The sequence below is a fragment of the Sinocyclocheilus rhinocerous genome, unplaced genomic scaffold, assembly GCF_001515625.1.
Source record: "Sinocyclocheilus rhinocerous isolate Xijiao unplaced genomic scaffold, SAMN03320098_v1.1 scaffold1169, whole genome shotgun sequence".
NCBI lineage: Eukaryota > Metazoa > Chordata > Actinopteri > Cypriniformes > Cyprinidae > Sinocyclocheilus > Sinocyclocheilus rhinocerous.
The window spans coordinates 367,557-384,819 of record NW_015650322.1 but is presented as its reverse complement, the minus strand read 5'-3'; the positions used below and the strand labels follow the sequence as shown (position 1 = coordinate 384,819).

At 36.4% G+C, this 17,263-nt stretch overlaps 2 pseudogenes; both read right to left on the bottom strand.

The window, feature by feature from the left end:
- Positions 1-1,217: 1,217 nt before the first annotated feature.
- Positions 1,218-6,972, bottom strand: LOC107711630 (phospholipase B1, membrane-associated-like; annotated as a pseudogene).
- A 695-nt stretch (positions 6,973-7,667) lies between these two features.
- Positions 7,668-17,263, bottom strand: part of LOC107711650 (protein sel-1 homolog 1-like) — a 14,844-nt pseudogene continuing 5,248 nt past the window's right edge.

The window sequence follows — 17,263 nt, the reverse complement described above, 5'->3', positions numbered from 1 at the left end:
ATAATGTACATGGTTGAACAAAATGAGTAATTTGCTTAACTACTTTCCCAGAAATGCCCAGAGAACAATGTACTTGTGTGCAACCAAAATGTTCCACTCATCTACCAAAACCCTGCTATACGAATGATAATAATAAAAAGTTCTCATTTTTGAAATAAATGCTTGTTTTTATGATCACGTTCAATTATTTTGGATCATGATAATAAATTAGCCATGAAAAGCAGTTTCTCAGATTTTTTATCTATTATGTAAAAAAAAAAAAAAAAACTCTAATCAAAAGAACTCCCGGTATGGTTTACTATGGAGAGAAGACTATCGCCATTAGCATTACCTCAGATTCTGAGACATCTTCTTTATTGATATTGATCAAGGCAATAGTTTTGCATTAGCTGTCAATACAGGAGAGTAAATCAATATATATGTACAATACAAAGCCCCAAAAGCCTTTCAAATATGAGTCTTCCTAAACAACAGTGCACAACAGTGCATAAATTGATTAAAGGTAAATTAATAAGCGAAACAGGACATTCACAAATAAGCCTTAAATTCACTCTTGTGATCTTAGGGATAGCAAATAATCAACCGAATGAGATTATATTATAAGCATTAATGGTAGACATTACTCCCTGTGGCAAAATATAACATCTGCAGATAGTTTCTTTGTTGTGTACTTCTTTTAAAAGGCTTTTAAACAGAAAGACAGGTTAATATTAGCAATCCTAGACACTGACAGTTCTGAGCTATAAAGTGGATCAAAACATATCTGCTTTGAATGACAATAATATTTATGCAGCACTCAGCTAAATTTGGACAAATGCAGACAATCAGACTGAACATATTTATTACATAAATGTGAAGAAACCACCAATATAATTCCATTGCTATAATTATTTGTTTGTTTCCAAAAACCTTTAGGAAACAACTATAAAGTTGTTTACTATTACCTTTAACTATAAAGACGGGTTCTTTGATTGGTAATTAAGAACTTTCAGCTGTATAGAATATTTATTACATAAATGTGAAGAAACCACCAATATAATTCCATTGCTATAATTATTTGTTTGTTTCCAAAAACCTTTAGGAGCTGCTAAGCACAACTATAAAGACGGGTTCTTTTATTGGTAATGAAGTACTTTCAGCTGTATAGAAAAAGCATATCTTAAGCAAAAACTTACTTTCAAAGAAAAAAATAGAAGGAAAACAGGTAAGTACCCCTTTCTGAAAGCTTTATTTGAGAAGACATGTTGCAGCATCCAAAGCAATTATCTTATTACTGTGGGCATGAAGAAGCTCTCAAACAGTTTACTTTTACCATGCTCTCGGACGCAAAACAGTTGTTCTCACTCAACATTTAATTCCTTTATCTGCACAGGCTTAATGAGTTTACAGGATAACCTCTGGCCATTTTATTCAAATTAGCTTACACAGTTACCTTTCATACCTAAATTAATTATAGCAACATTACGCAGAGCTAAAAGTGGTTTTGGACCTGCTCTTGTGCTATTTTGGTTGGGTATATCAAAAAAGGTCATCACATTAGCATATATTTTTCTATTCTGAGGTTTCAATATTCCCATTTCCATTGTAACTCTATAGAGCAATTAAATATGAAATTGACTGTAACCAAGTCTTCATATTTTGCCAACTCCAATTTCCTGTTCATCTTTGATATTACTCCCTCATTATCAGTTTTACCATAGATCATCCTGCAGTGGCTCAAGTCTCAGAATAGATCCTCAATGGTTCAGAGACCGTCAAAGCAATGATATCCAGCCAAAGTAGAACATCGGGTGGGCAGACATGATGTACCACGGTACTCCATATGGGTGTCCTACAAGGAGGCCAGATTAACAGCCAACCACAGTGGAAGGAAAGCCAAGATGAGGTGGAGAACAGTTAGTCTGATGCCAGCTGACTGGGGCATCTCAGGAAGTGATGAGCCTGACTTTACAGCACTGGGTCTGGTGTAAATGTACAGATGACCCTGGGATTTATCAGTTTGAGCATGAAAGACATTTAAAGCAGGTAATAATGGAATTAGCAAGAAAATCCAACACATCATGTAATTACAGTGACATAATGGCGTAATAAAATTACACTAATAATCATTTCTTACCACAGGGGGGCAAATGAGCTCAATAGGGTTTGAAAAGCTCTCCACCATGAACTTCTCCCCCTCAGGTTGAAACTTGGCACACAAGAAATGAGAGAAAAGATTTTAGAATGACATATTGTGCCTGTATGACACTGACACATAATCAGAGGTTGTGCCTCAAATGCGCTGCACTGCTTATCAAAATTATTTTCTTTTCTTCATGTTTCATTTTTTTCTTTACTATTTTATTTAATGATTCAGTTTTATTTTCGATTTTATTTTATATTATTATATATTTTCTTCATTTTATATTTTAAATTGTTTTATTTTATGTTTTCTTCATTTTATATTATTTATATTCTAAACATTTTAAATGATTTTTATATTTTATTTAATGTTTTGATATTTTACATTTCATTTTATTTAATTTTTTTATTTTGGAGCTTTGTGAATTTGTTCAGAGTTAAAGTTGTTACCATGTTGTTCCACAGTCCCTTGGCTAACTCCTCGTGTCCTTTCATGGTGAAGTGGAAACAGTCCGGAGTAAAAAAAGCTCATGTCAATCTTCCCATTCTAATCAGAGAAAAATATAAAGGCACAAATTCTGAACAGCACATTCCTATTTTAATGGAAACTTTACCATTTAAACCTTAATGCAAAACTAGCAGCAAAGTGCTATAAATTATAGTAATTAATAAACAGTCAGTGGTCACTGCTCACAGGGAGTCTTGAAGGATCTGCGTGTTTCAGGAACGGCTGCAAAACTACAGCAAAGTCATTCTTAAAGAAGCGGTCAGTGTACAAGAGCTGCTCCACTGCTTTCTGAGACAAAAGATATGTCATTCAGCATCATATCAGCAAATTACAGATTCATAATATAACTGTGTAGATAATTGTGAAAGCAAACACACCTGGAATTCTAGGTTGACTCCAACCAGCTCCTTCAGATCAGCAGATCCCGCAGCTGGCTTTACCAGACAGGAGCAGAATGACCTGGAGAGATCAGAGCATTGAATAGGAGAGAAATTATCCTGTAGCACTGAAAGAATAAAGATGACAAGTCAACTGTCTTGAGCAAAACAGGCTGAATGTTGTTACACATCAACATTTAAAGACTGACTAGATATGCATTGCATATGCATTTTCATGTGCGGTCATCATCCATGACACCACTTTCTCTCTTTAAATGATTTTGAAAGCTTGATTTCATTTCCTGTACCTTTGGAGCAGACATCCTGGCGTGGGTTTCTGTACTTCCCTCAGGGTCTCCATCGGCAGGATCTGGACCACGTTCACTATCATTCGAGGTACCTGCAGAGGTCAATTAAAAGAAAATGTTCTTTTAATTTTGGCAAAATAACTTTATGTTAATATAATTTCAAATGTAATTTATTCCTGTGATGGGAACTGCCATTATTCCAGTCTTCAGTGTCACATGATCCTTTAGAAATTGTTCTAATACACTGATCTGGTGCTCAAGAAACATTTCTTATGATTATCATTAATGATGGAAACATTTGTGCTGCTTAATATTTTTGTGAAAACTTCAATCATTCTTTTTCAAGATTCTTTGATGAATAGAAAGTTCAAAAGAACAGCATTTATTTGAAACATATTTTTTTAGTCTTTACTTTCACTTTTGACCAATTATATATATATATATATATATATATGGTACAGTACATTCAGTTCAATCGTTTTAAAAAGAAACTGAAATTGATAGAAAAAAATCATATTCATATTTCAAAAATAATTTTCTGCCCAAATCTCAAAAATTACCTCATTCATCAGCATTTCCAAGGACACAGTCATGTAATGGACAAAGTTCTCCACTGAAAACAGGGACTGTGTATAAATAGAGAACAGAAATTTAGAGGCACCAAAAACACACTCCTACAGGACAATATATCAGAATACAGAATCTTTAAAGGTCACTTCGGCACTTTGACTAGGCTAGAACTGCTGTTTTTTAAAAAGCAAACACGTTACAAAGCACTAATACAACTACTATGAAACGTGCTGTTAATAATCATCTTTACAAGCATCTATGTGTTCACAATCAATTTAACATTTATTTTAAGCCTCCTCTAGTTTCCGCTTTGACATTGTGAACAAAATTTGTCAATACTGTAGAAGAATCTTCTGTCTGTAGTTTGCCAAAGAAACAGCTTTGTAAGCAATGCCTTGTCTTTGCAGTAATCACAGATGTCATTCATCCCAATTAGAATGGTCAACAGTTTCCAGTCCTCATCAAAGTCAATTTCCTGTAGCAAAAGATGGAAATATCACAAAAATGGCAAGATTTCACCATCTGTATTTGTAGTTTTGGAAACAGCATATTCAAATGCACTGTAACTAAATAATACACATACCTCATATGTTTTCAATGTATCAATCAAATGCCTGACTTGCTCAGGAAGATTACTAGGAAGACAACAAAATTCATATCATTAACTGATAAAATACCACAGCAAAATTAAATATACAGTTAAAGTAAAAATATCTTGATGGCATATTTTCAAGTATTTTATCTTTAACAACCATTTATGAAGAATGACTAATGATGTACTGGCATTTACAAGGTGTTGTGTCCGGTTACAGCCAGGTTAAATCCAGTCTCGCAGAGGGGAGCTGGGGTCCCATGGACCGTCTTGGTTGGGGCAGGTCCCACTAAATGGGGGTTGAAGAGTCGAATGATGTCTAAATCATAAGCACAGAACAGCCTGGGTCACCAGTGCAGTTAGCTTTTTTATGAAGAATTTCACAACCAAACTATGAAGATTTCTGATTGTTAATGCAGAAAATGACTGATATAAAAGGCAAAAGGACGTACTTGCCAGTGTAATGACATCTTGAAAGGATCCATAGCCACCAATGCTGTTAAAATATGGAATAATCACAATAAAAAGAGCATTTTATTGGCAAATAGAAGTCACTTCATTTCTAAAAGTAGTAGCCATACAGAAATAAAAAGTATTAGTAATACCTCCAAGACACGTGACGGAATTCAATAGGTAGGCCAAGAACTGTGGTTGCATTTGCACCAATGGCTGTCTACAAGTGAGACAATTACTATTATTAGAGATTATTATTATTACTTTATTCGCTACACACCTGCATCATCAATAACTGCATCAGTTACTAATTATTTTGTTCTTATTTTGCTATCTGCTTAAAGGGATAGTTCACACAAAAATAAAAATGCCATCATTTACACACCATCATGTTGTTTCGAACCTGTGTGACTTTTGTTGTTTTGTGGAACATAAAAAGATATTTTGAGAAATCTATGTTGTTTTTATTCTCCAAACAATGAAAGTCAATGGTAACCAAAACTGCTTGGTTACCAACATTCTTCATATGTTCTTTTGTATTCCACAGAAGAAAGAAAGTCATACAGGTTTGGAATTACATGAATTTATGACAGAATTTACATTTTTGGGTGAATTATCCCTAGTTGTTTACTTTCTTTAAATCACATTCATTCATTCATAGGTCAAAAATAGTGTAGAATTAATTCTGTTGTCAGCTAACTAATGAACGGTGTCCATCAACAATGCACTAAACTGAAAAAAGGAAAGAGTAAATAATCACACTCACTGTCAATGAATCCCCAAGGGCAGCGATCACTTTAATATCCGCTGCCTTCACCAACTCAACTGCAATAGAGATATAGTGAATCAGAAGATCAGGCACCAAAACATTATCTAAAGATTCTGTTGTGATGAAGTTTGCCTGTGGTACAACAAGAGCTAACATTCATCAACAGTGATAAACATCAGGACCTGGGTAAAAATGACCTAACAGCCTCAAAGAAAAATGCAATTAAAAAACTGCCCTATTCATGACTAGTACTGGCAGCTTGTATAATCAACTTTGACCATATAGATCAGTAGTCTGATTCTGATACACTACTGATTACACAATGTGGGCAAAACACGGACCCTAGACCAGCCTACCTGAGGTGGGCACAGAAGAGGAGAGGCTCATGTCAGGGCACATGAAAGGTGGGTGTTTGAAACTGATTGGCCTGGTCTTCTCAGGAAACTCCTGTAACAAAATAACAAGCTCTTTTCTGTGATGTCACAACTAAAACATCATTCAAGCCACGGACCACACCATAGACCAACTGGAGGACTAAAAAGATGTTTACATTATGATTTATTACAGATAAACCAATCGGAAGGTTGTATTTATGACCTCATGTAACATTTCAACATGAAAACATCCTTGATGATTAAAACATTTCCATCACAAATACACAAACGCACCGTTCTAAGCACTTCCTCACTGTAGTGACTGAGTCCTTCCTCATATTCCAGCCTCCACTCGTCACCTTGGGAAAAATGTTAAGATCCATGAGCAGTTTGGGCTTAACAAAGGTCAAAATATGACAGTCCGGCCTCCACTGGCTAGCACAAAGGCCTTCAACATAGCTCCACGCAAACATCTCCTCCCTTCATCCCAAGTCAATCTCACACATGTAACGTGGGCCCTGCACTCCAGCTTATCTTCCCAGGTCTGGATGCTTCTAGCACTTACCTTTGACAGGACAGAGGGCTAGCAAGCAGGTTGCCACAGCAATGAAAAGCCACTCCATGGTGGAGCGTTTCCAAGCGGGTTAGCACAATGGATGTGCGTGCAGAGAGAACGGGGCCATTATATCAGTGCCCCTTTATCTCCCCCACCCAAAACAGCTGAGTGACGAAGTTCAGGCCCACCAACATAAAGCATGATCCAGGCGCACATGCAACTGCCAGAGGACTGGTGACCATTCACAACTTTAGAGAGCTTTAATTGAAACCATGTCACACTGGGGCCTGGGAGAAACAGACCCGCAGCTCAATGCAGATCAGGACCAGAAACCCTTTCAGAGAGAAATATGTTGTGCACACTGGATGTTTGTTTGGACTGAATAGCATTAGCTCTGGATGCTTCTAGCACTTACCTTTGACAGGACAGAGGGCTAGCAAGCAGGTTGCCACAGCAATGAAAAGCCACTCCATGGTGGAGCGTTTCCAAGCGGGTTAGCACAATGGATGTGCGTGCAGAGAGAACGGGGCCATTATATCAGTGCCCCTTTATCTCCCCCACCCAAAACAGCTGAGTGACGAAGTTCAGGCCCACCAACATAAAGCATGATCCAGGCGCACATGCAACTGCCAGAGGACTGGTGACCATTCACAACTTTAGAGAGCTTTAATGGAATCCATGTCACACTGGGGCCTGGGAGAAACAGACCCGCAGCTCAATGCAGATCAGGACCAGAAACCTTTCAGAGAGAAATATGTTGTGCACACTGGATGTTTGTTTGGACTGAATAGCATTTGTAGGTCTAATTATGTTAAGATAGGAAATTACATTCCTGTGAACCCATTGATTTTTATTAGTTATTTAGAAACATTGCCATTTGAAAATGTAATTATTTCCTTTTTAAGACTCAACTATTATTATCTCAGTATTATGAGCGGTTTGACTCACATGGAACATAGAAGAATCTGTTATATTACTTTCATAGCTTCAAACCACTGCTGAATTACGAGAACTCTGCAAAAACAATCTAATGCTCTGGTGAATCTTTGCAAGAAAAACAGATCTTTACATCCTATACACATACATATATTTACATTACAGACTTTTTTTTTCACGTTGTGGTATTGCTAGATTACCTGAAACAGCAGACACCATCGCCAATCTAGACATGCTCACAATTTAAATGATCTGAAATATTTTTCCTCTGAAAAAGAACCTAAAACTGAGATTTAGCACACAAATAGCCACATCCCAAAACAAATGAATCAGCTTCAGGAAGTTGATGTTAGATTGCACAGAGCTACAGATCTTACACGAAAATCTAAAATAGTTCTGAGAGCAATGTATTGATCTTAAAATAAAAAAAGGTGTCTTGTAATACCAAAAACTGAGCATTATAGCCATACAGCAACCCATTCATAAATTAAAATATTTTTCGTGTATGCAGAGGAATTTAAGACCCATTTTGGAAACTTTTGGAAAGGCTGAATGACTGCTGAAGAATGAGGTTTGAGGTAAGTAGAGCTTCAAAAATCTGAAACATATTGGACACTAGCCATAATTGCACTGAATCTTTACCCAAAAACACCCTACAGACAAACTTTTGTAACAATAAAAGGAGATCAAGGGCTGTAGTCATCTGAATGATTCAAAATTTGGCAAGGTGAGCGTTTATGGCAATAAAAAAACCTTTTGAAAGATTGCTAACCTTAGACTACTTACCGTGTAGTTTATTCATCTGTAACTGTGCACATTTTAATCAAGACAGTGAAATCTACATCATGTGCTAGTGAAAACTACTTTTGTCCAAATACTGATGTTATAAATAATTTCTAGCCTTTAAAAAAAAAAGCAACAAAAAAAAGAGTGAACTAATTCCAAAAAAAAAAGCAAGCCACTTAAATGAAAGCATGCTTAGAGTATCAATTTTTTACATATCGAATTCAGAGCGCAGACCACCTCGCACTCTGCATCCCAAAGAGGCATGGTGTCCGAGTCTGAATTTGTACCAAACTTAATACAAAAAAAAACGAACAAAACTGAATGGGTTGCACAAAATAGGTTCGATCCTTGGCTTTTAGCACAGTGGCAAGCAAAAAGCAGAAACAACTAATGGAGTTAATTCAGCATCATTGTCTTTTCCCCCCACATAGTGAGCGTTGATTTGCGCAAATGTTATTTCACCTGGCAAAACCCTGAGGCGCACATTTAAGATATTGTAGAAGTTCGTCTAGTTTTTCTCCAAGCCACAGTTAAAAGACTAAAGAGGGGCTGGACAGGGCAACACGAGTCCTGAAAGCTCTTTTGGGGTTTACAGGATTAAAGACCACAGCAGGGTGTAGGTGTCAGCGACTGTCCCAAGAGAGAGACGCTAATGGGCCTCAATTTGTTCTCCGATATCCTAGACCTGTTCGGTCACCTCCACCCTGATCTCTGCTCTCTCACTGTTCCTCAGGCTCTCCTGCAGGCTGCTCAGGCTGGCCCGGAGGTCTAGGGGGCACTGGAGGGGCTATGGGTACGGCTTGATGCTGTCTCTGCCGATATGCGATCACTGTGCCCAAGAGCAGAGCAATGACAGTCATGAGGTAGAGATCCCATTCTGGACCCAGTAACTGGTCAAGATCCACCTGAGATAGAAGCTCCTTTAGCTGAAGAAAAAAAAAAAAAAGATTCATGTTATTGGTTATTCCTTGACTAGAGACTGACTAAATCAGATTTCAGGCGGATGCTGACTGACAGATGTGACTTACATTGAGATCCTGCAGGTACTGTAATGCATAAATGAAGCCCAGCTTGCAGAGGGCCAGGAACACAGGAACTTGGGCGTCAGGACTGGCTTCTGCAGCCATATCATAGAAACGTTTGGCCAGATGAATGTCCTGTGGAGGAACAATCAAAAAAATTTGTGCTACAGATCAAATGTACTCAGTAAAAAATTTTTAGAAAGAAATAATAAATAAATAAATAAATAAATAAATAAGAAAGAAAGAAATATAAAACTAAATGCAGCCTTGGTGTGCATTAAGACCTCTTTCAAAAACATCTCACAGACTCCAAACTTTTGAACGATAGTGTACATCTTACAATTGTAAATATGCACGGATATTTCACCTGTTTAATACCCAGGCCCTTCTCATGCATATAGCCCAGGTTGAACATGGCCTGTGCACTGTGCTGTTGTACGTAGCTGTGTACCAAGTAAATAAATGGGCATGATATAGTGAAATTATTTTATCAATATTTAATCAACTTATTCAAAGAGTAATATGAGAGCAATATGAGTATGACAAAACCATCACAGTGTAGAAGATTGGTTGCCAGGGACAACTGCAAAATACAGTTTAGCAGCAATGATACTGAAATGTGAGACAGCAGGATGCTGCGATTCACCAATCAGAATCAAGTATTTGAGAGAGCCATGTAGTAAGCGGTTATATTTGTCTCACTATAATTATACATTATTATAATTATTAAAGCACTTTGGCATTTTGCTAGAGTGACTGTGTGGGTTGAAGAGAACAGTCTAACCTTGAGCGGCTGCTCTGGTCCAGTGGAGCAAAGCCCGTGGGTACGTTTCATTCTCATTGAAAATCTGTGACCCCTCTAAAAAACACAAACAGACACAGAGCAAGATTTATCTTTACAAATGTGAAATGGCTTAATTTAGCTGGGTTTTAATTTACCAAAGGACAGTAAACATGAAGGGAACTTTATAAGCAGTCTCTCAGGCTTTTTGTGCAGACTGCTTTACCTTCACAAAGATTCTGTGACCTTCTTTAAGTGTTGCTACATGTTTAGACATGAATTTTCATAACTTATTTTCCAGTCGTTTACGATGACTAATAATTATATATATTTTTAAAATTATAATATAGAGATTTCCAGGTTTTCATTAGCATGTCGGTGACATTTTAATTGTAATAATTTCTTAAAAGTAACATCTAGCTGATTATCTAGCAACATCAAGTAAATATTTTAGAACAGAACATAAAATAATAATAATAATAATAATTATATTCTCTTTGAAAAGTATATTCTATATAAAATATAAAAGTCATACATCCATGACTTTTCCAGGCCTAAAAATCTAAAAATCAGCTGATCATAACCATGGGAAATCTGTGCTTTATTACAATATATACAATATTATTAATAAATAATATTTATTATTTTTTTCAGATTTGCTTGTTATGTTTCATATATTTTTTTAATAAAGATATGGTTAAAAAACAAAATTCAAATTACAAGGCAGATGCTGGCTGATGTGAAAACTATTAGGACAGATTTAAATGATCAGAAAAACACTGGTGCTCTCTCTCAGACCAACTTGTGACAAAATACCACAATTAATATGCATGTAGGTGTTGGGGGTCTAGCGCCCTCTGGTGGTAGCGGCAGAGCACTGACTCACTTTGATCGAGGATGAAGGCCACATTGCTCTGGGCGACCTCATAGCCCTGTTCGGCCAGCAGTAGATACTGTACTAGAGCAGAGTCCATGTCGCCCTCCTTAAAGCTTCCGTATGCTGCCATGAATCTCTCAGACCAGCGGCCGCGCTCACACACATTCTTGAAGAGCTGGTCTCACAAACATACAAATATCATCAACTATCAGAAACGTTTTTTGAAAGATGGCTATGCATGATGAAATAATGTCTCACCTCAACTGCAGTGTGGCAGGAGCGCATGACCCCAGTCCCTGTGGCATGCATCTGGGCTAGATTATAGAAGGCTAGGATGTGACCCGCTTGAGAAGCCAGGTTAAAGAATTTAAGAGCCTGTTTATAATCACGTTTCACCCCAATTCCATCTAAAATATGAAGAAAGTGAAAGTCATGAATGCACTTTTAATACTCTCAACACCCACCAGCTGAAATGACTAACACACTTCTCAGTCCTCAATGTTTGTCAAGATCATGTCAAAGCAGAATGCAGGTGGGAGTTTGTCATGGCAACAATCACCTAGGCAACCAAACTAAAAGGAGTCAGCTGTGATTTAAGATAAAAAATAAGACAAATCGCTATTGAAGTGGTGGAACAGTGAGCTAGACAAGCAGGTAGAAAGAGGGAAAGAAAAACAGAAACATGTTCTGAAGCAGTATTTTTAGAGCAGAGCAACACTTGAAAAATATAAATTTCCATGGCTTTTCTATATTTATTTTACATTTTATTTTACAAATGTCTATTAAATATAAAATAAATAAAATATCAGCAATATTTGTTTTTGTTATTACTATTATAATTTGAAATTTTTCATGTCTGATAAAAATTATTTTAAAATGATTTTATATAACAATAATAATAATAATAATAATAAGAATAATTCTTCCCTGTTCTATATTCTGAAGCATCTGCTGAGCAATTGTTGGGAATATGCACACTTCTGTATTTGCTATGAAAATATGAGTATTACACTTTTTTGGTAAATTAATGCATTATTTATATATCTAATTTAACACTCAAGATAAAAGGAATGTAAAGAACCTCATGAATGATGTACTGTTTTGTGGAATTCTGTGGGAACATATTCCATGGCCTTTACTGGCTCAATAAAACCTGTTCCTTAGTGTCATAAATGGCTGCCTATTTTTCCTTTTGCAGTAACAGCAGGAAAGGTAAAGACGCAGAAGTGAAGGGGGAAAAAAAGAAAGCAAATTATTCACACGCAATCCCTTTACACACTTACTGTAGTACATGGTTCCCAGCTGTAACTGTCCATCCACCCATCCTTGCTCTGCAGCCTTCTGAAAATACTTCAGTGCCAGGTCATAGTTCTGCAGGATTGAGAAGAAACAACAACTCAAAAGGTCTTTTAGTGATTGCACAACGTTCAGTTAAACTCATCCAGGAAACTCACCACAGGAACACCCCTTCCATACAGGTAAGCCATACCAAGGCCACTCTGGCCAACCGGATTTCCCTTAAAGATGCCAATAAAAATGACAGATTAGAGAACATTTGAAAATAAACAGTTTCTGAATCATGACAGGAAAAAAAAAATTTTCTCACCAAATCAGCAGCCTTTTTGAAATAATGCAGGGCCGTGTCATTGTTCTGAGACACATACTCACTGCCTTCAGAGTACATCTGAGACAACAGAATGAGAGTTAGAGTTAATACAAGACAACAGTGAGATCATTCAGTTAAAGACTTAAGTCTATACCTTTCCAAGGAAGGCCATTGCATGTGTGTTCCCTGCATTTGCTGCTTGGTTAAAATACTCATATGCTCGCTGAAAATGACAAATAGAAAGTAATTATAAAATCATTAGAAGAAATGCACATAAGATGGCAGAGCCAAAAACATTACCTGATGATTCTGTTCCACACCTCGTCCTCCATGTAAGTGTAACTGGCCCAGACCCACCTAAACAAAAAATTAAAATGTGATGTAATAATCAAAAAAACAAGTACATCACAAAGTAAAAAATTTTTAGAAAGAAATAATAAATAAATAAATAAATAAATAAATAAGAAAGAAAGAAATATAAAACTAAATGCAGCCTTGGTGTGCATTAAGACCTCTTTCAAAAACATCTCACAGACTCCAAACTTTTGAACGATAGTGTACATCTTACAATTGTAAATATGCACGGATATTTCACCTGTTTAATACCCAGGCCCTTCTCATGCATATAGCCCAGGTTGAACATGGCCTGTGCACTGTGCTGTTGCTCAGAGGCCAGGCGATAATGAATGACTGCAGTCTCATAGTCCACATCAGTGCCATAACCGTAGAAATGATAGTCACCTAGCTTGATTCTGGCCACTGTGTAGCCTGTGAACAAAATGAAAGATAAAACTGATAATGTTACAGAGGTCCTGGGTATTCAACAGCTTCATAGAGCCACATACTTGTTCACCCCCCGGAGCTGTGTGAGCCACTTTTTATTAAGGATGGGTGCTTTTTATTTAACTTCTTTTGGACTGATGCACTGCAACACCTGCTGAGTGCCATGAAACAGCTTGAAAGATCAAAGACAATTTTTAATATAACTCCGACTGGATTCGTCTGAAAGAAGAAAGTCATATACACCTAGAATGACTTGAGGGCGAGTAATTTATGAGCTAATTTTTCATTTTTGGGTGAACTAACCCTTTAATGCCAAAATATGAAATGTACTTTTTGTACATTTTAAAATATTAAATGTATTTTGCATTACAAAATATGTAATGCCACAGGATGAAATTTTTCTGTCAGAGAAATCAAAATGGTTTTATTTTACCTGTGCCTGCACATCTCCTTTCTCAGCTAAGAACTGGTAGTACTGGATTAAATCCTCCTCCAGCATTCCACTGCTAGAACCAGGATTTTCCACTTCATCTAAGAGCCGGGTCCGCTGTACTGCACTGCCCCCTGTCAGAGATACATCGCTGGCCACTAATAAAAAAAAAAGAAAAATTGTCTTAAGTTACTTTGATATTACAAGACTTAATCATCACTGAATTCAGATCTGGAATGAGTGAAAACAACTGAGCAGTACCAGTGATTACAGGCGAGCAGAACGAGCAAAATTAAAATAAGTATATAATAAGCATATAAAGTATATAATAAAAATAAATGACTTCAGACATTTTACAAATTTTTTTTAATGTTCACACTGCTGAGAAAAAAAAGTCTAAAACATAGTTTTTAGTCACTAAACATTTCCTTAGATGGACTGGGGGAAAAAAAGGCATAGAGACCATGATTATAGTTAGTAAACAAGATATCATGTTTTCAAGTGCCCACCAGGGATCCAGATAACATCTTTTAAATGATGTTGTGCTGAAATTAGACATGTATGAGGACTGCATAGAAATGTGACAAGATTTACCGTAATTGGCCACTAGTCTGTAATGAGTGAGAGCAGATTCACAGCTCTGAGGAACCCCAACACCTCCCCAATATCTGTAGCCCTGAAAAGAAAAAAAAAAGAAGAATGGAATTTAGTAGACAGCACAGCCAGGAAATGCAGGCCACACAAGCCTACGCAGCACCAATTCATTGAGAACGTAGTCACGGATAAATTATGGTGCAACAGGATCTGTGGTTTCAATTTTGCTTCATGTAACAGAGCCAACATGTCGGTCAGAATTTCAATAGATCCGAAGGTTTGTTTAGACACTAAACTTGATATATGCAAAGTCAAATGAAGACTTGACACATACGATAAGCAAGTCATCAAGTCTACTTTCCTGGGTGGAACAAGATCCTCCCTTGTTTAAAATACAGGACAGAGAATAATTCTTACCAGAATCATCTGTGCTACTAAGTTTCCACCCAAAGCTCCAAAGGTGTAGTACACCAATGCCTGCAATTAAATGAAATACAGCAGTTTCATTAAACATTCACATTTAAAATAAGCATGCTGTGCTTTCTAGATAAATGTCATTAGAGAATACCTTTGCTTGACTTGAGTTCACCCCTAATCCTGCAGCATATAGGAAACCAAGGGCCTGTGTGAACACAAATTGAATGGGTCCTCAAATGTAAAAAAAAAATAATATAAAAAGAAAAAAGTTGTCCTGATGCAATAGCACAGCAGTGATACAACAACCCCACACACAGCTGCTATTCTTAACAAATGGCTTGAAATGAGTCACAGGACCAAAAAAGCAGCGGTATTAACATACATTTAATTGTATGGCATTTAGTTAATAAACAGTTGCTATTACAGTCTGGGCTTTAGGGGAGCCCTCCAGTGCCAGTTTCTCAAATATCTCCTTCGCCTGAGGAATGCTCTGGGGTAAGAAGTCTCCAAACAGCATGGCATATGCCACCTTCTCCATGGCCTTGACATGACCCATCTCTGCAACTTTCAGGAGTCTTTCATACAACCTGCAATACAAAAATCAACATAAATATGAATATACACTGCCATTCAAAAGTTTGTGGTTAAGACTTTATGCTTTTGAAAGAAGATCCTTATGCTCACCAAGGGAGCATTTATTTTACTAAAATAATGTAAAAACAGTAATATTGTAAAATATTGTTATAATTTAAATGTCTATTTTAATATATATTTCAAAATTGTATTTATTCATGTGATGGCAAAGCTGAATTTTCAGCAGCCATTACTCCAGTTTCACACGATTCTTCAGAAACCATTCTAATATGCTGATTTGATGCTGATTATTAATGTTCAATACAGTACTGTAATATTTTTGTGGAAACAGTTTGTGGATACATTTAAGATTTTTTTTAATGAATACAAAGTTAAAAAACAGCATTTATTTGACATATAAATATTTTGCAACATTATAAATGTCATTGTCACTTTTGATCAGTTTAATGCATCCTTGCTGAATAACATTTATTTCTAAATTTAATTAATAAAAAAAAAAAGTATATCTTATTGACCCCAAACTTTTGGATTTAGTGTGATTCAAATTTATGTTGATACTTTTGACACCAATACAGAAACCAAAACTATCCTACATGGTAAGGAAAAGAAAAAAAAAATGTGCAAAAACTGTACCTTAAAGTCCACACCTCAACTATAATGGCACAGGGGAACAATACTGTTGGAATTACATTCACAATTTTTTTTTCCAGCTGATGAATGATAAAAACATTAACAGCCAATGAGAATCCATCCTGCTTTAAAGAGCATGAGCATTTAAAGTGGCAGACAACAGAACTGCAGCGCACTCTTATTATAAACCAAACATTATTGTGCGTTGATGTGGATGCTGCAACAGTTATCTTTATAGTTAACGTTCTTGTTGTGAATGGGCCTTTAAAGCTAAAATATGTAAGATTTTTGTATTAAAATATCCAAAACCACTAGAACAATGTTATATCTTTTGTTGACTTGTGTAGTTTCATTATCCCAAATGTTTCCAAGAACGTTTAAATCAGGGCTCTGAACCGGTTCAAGGAACGGAAACCGGAAACGAACGAAATTTGGACAGGAACAGAACCAGAAACAGAAACTAAATCAAATTTTATAGTTCCAAACAGAATTGAAAATGTGAAATGTCCGTTAACCGGTTAATAACGTTATTTTATCGTTCCATTTAATATTTTAAATTTGCTGTCAACCAATGACGAATTCCAGTAGTACGGTCTATGCAAATGTAACGCTGACGCTAACGAGTGAAATGCCCGCTCAGCTTATCATAGGTAAGTCGCAATGGCAATGCACCGGCATTAGAGTTTATCCAAGGATAGTGTAAGAAGGATTCAACAGATCACACGCAACTGCAGCGCTTCTGTGAACGGAGAGAACAGAATAAAACTATAGGCTTACATAAAAAGGAATACTGGCATATACACAAAATATATATTTCACTTAAATCATTGACAGATTAACCAAACGAAAGAAAAAATGTGCTGAGTTACGGTTCATTGTGATGCGTTCCAAAGTTCTCGGAAAGGAAAACGAGACAGCAGAATGTAGTTTTCTTTATTTTGCAAAAGCTTTACGGCGCCTCACGCGCACACACAACATATTTTTGCGACATTGCAGCCTGTTCATTATCAAAATAAAATACAATTAAAGAAACAAAAAGTTACACTGCTCCGTTGTACAAAATCTGTTGCGTTCAGCATGACCACCGCCTCACTGTGCTAATATAGGCGATGTAAAGGATGATGTTTTACGTCGATGAATGTACAAAGCCTAGCCTATAATAAATAATATTTTAGCATC